Genomic DNA, 2440 nt, shown 5'->3' with positions numbered 1-2440 from the left:
CAGTGGATGACTACAACAACAGTGGTACAAACCAGTAAGTCCAATATGATTTATGAAAATTTGCTGTCATTTGTTTTGACTGATGAAGATGCTGCTATAATTTACTGGTGCTGAAATAAGGCAACTGTAACATTTCATATAACCACAAATTTCTGCTAGGTAACAAGTGCATAATAAGTGCAGTAAACAGTACAACTATTTGTGCTACAAACCAGTGTGTTTATGATTACAACAATACATTAAAATAATATGATAAGAAATACCAGTATGAAATATTGAGCAGTATAACTGACTGTTTTTGTACAGCTAAATTAACTGGAAGATTTTAAATTTTTTTCACAGAACTGATTGTTTTGTTTCTCTATTATACAGAGGTTTGTGTCTTTTTTTTGCAGGTACCACTAAGTTGTCCACCATGAGTAAAATGTGTGTTCCTGCATGTGAAGTTGGGACTCAATTGCCCCAAGTGACAGTTACCCAATGCTGTGGCACTGACCTCTGCAATGCAGCAGGTATTGTCCTTTACATGATCACGTGATATTGATTTCCCCACAGTGACTTAAAATGAGAAAATAATACAAACAATAATACTAGTGATTGTTTAAAGTCAAGTCAAGTTACCTTTATTTATAAAGCGCTCAAACAAAATACATTGCGTCAAAGCAACTAAACAACATTTATTGGAAAACAGTGTGTCAGTAGTGCAAAATGATAGTTAAAGGCAATTCATCATTGAATTCAGTGATGTCATCTCTGTTCAGTTTAAATAGTGTCTGTGCATTTATTTGCAATCAAGTCAACGAAATCGCTGTAGATGAAGTGACCCCAACTAAGCAAGCCAGAGGCGACAGCGGCAAGGAACCGAAACTCCATCGGTGACAGAATTGAGAAAAAAAACCTTGGGAGAAAACAGGCTCAGTTGCGGGGCCAGTTCTCCTCTGACCAGACGAAACCAGTAGTTCAATTCCAGACTGCAGCAAAGTCAGATTGTGTAGAAGAATCATCTGTTTCCTGTGGTCTTGTCCTGGTCGTCCTCTGAGAGAAGGTCTTTACAGGGGATCTGTAGCGGTCCTTTCTAGGTGCTGATCCACCATCAGGTCTGGATACGTACTGGATCCGGGTGACTGCAGTGACCCTCTGATCTGGACACAGACTGGATCTGGTGGCTACGGTGACCTCGGAACAAGAGAGAAACAGACAAATATTAGCGTAGATGCCATTCTTCTAATGATGTAGCAAGTCCATAGGATGTTATGAGAAGTGTTCCCGGTTCCGGTTCACATAATTAATGCAGCCTAAAAAATCATTTAACGGATTTGGATATTAAAAACATATTAGTATATTATGTGTAAGCCAGGTTAAAGAGATGGGTCTTTAATCTAGATTTAAACTGCAAGAGTGTGTCTGCCTCCCGAACAATGTTAGGTAGGTTATTCCAGAGTTAAGGAGCCAAATAAGAAAAGGAACATACATTAAATTTCAGGATATATTTAAATTGTATTCTTTTGATCAGATAGCGTGTATAAGGGGAGCTTCTTCCTGCGGTTGTCTCCTCTGCTCTTCTACTTCCTGTTTCAGTGAGTCCAGCCGCACTTCAGATTCAACAGCTGCAGCAACTGAGTGACACATTTCTAGCTATACTTACTGAATTAAGTGTTGTTCTGCTGTTCTTTAACATCATGATTTGAGGATAAAAAACAATTTAACAAAAATTAAACAATTTTCAATAAAGTGTGCATGTTTTTCTGCAGTTATTTGGTGTCATGATTTGATTAAGCGAAACACTACCCTTAAGAGTCCTACCAGGTTTTATTGCGCATGCGTACATCAATATTTTATCCTTTTTCTCATGCTAAACAACAAAATTTAATATATCTGCATTACTGTAAAGGTAGGTTTAGGGTTGGGGTCGGTGTAGACTTTAATGAAACAATCTAACAGGTAGAAACAATTATTTATTGTTGGTTTCCTGTAGACGTACCCCTTCTAGCTAAAACCACAGATATAACACATAATTACTGTATTTGCATTACTGTGAGAGTAGGTTTAGGGTTTTGGTGTAGACGTTCATAAACCATAATCTTACTGGCAGCATTTTTGTTGTAAATTTTAAAATTTTAATTGGAGGTAGCAAAATAATAATTATAATAATTCATTACATTTAATTAGTGCTTTTTTGCTTTTCTTATAGACAAATGGAAAAAAAAACACCTGATTAGAGAATGTTCATTGTGGGGTAAACTATCCCTTTAAGAAGGTCGGTCTGAGCAGACTTATGCATTCTTTGTAATACCTTATTAAAAAAAACCTTTTCACTAACTCCCATTTAAAGTATGCATGCTGAAGTTTCTCTTTCTAGTAACGAATGTTAGTTTCAAGTTGTATTTGCTCATAAAGACCCTCCCCTTTGAAAAACTATAAAATGAGACTGAAACAGGTG

Source organism: Carassius auratus, chromosome 46 (assembly GCF_003368295.1).
Source record: "Carassius auratus strain Wakin chromosome 46, ASM336829v1, whole genome shotgun sequence".
NCBI lineage: Eukaryota > Metazoa > Chordata > Actinopteri > Cypriniformes > Cyprinidae > Carassius > Carassius auratus.
Note: the sequence above shows the minus strand (reverse complement) of the source record.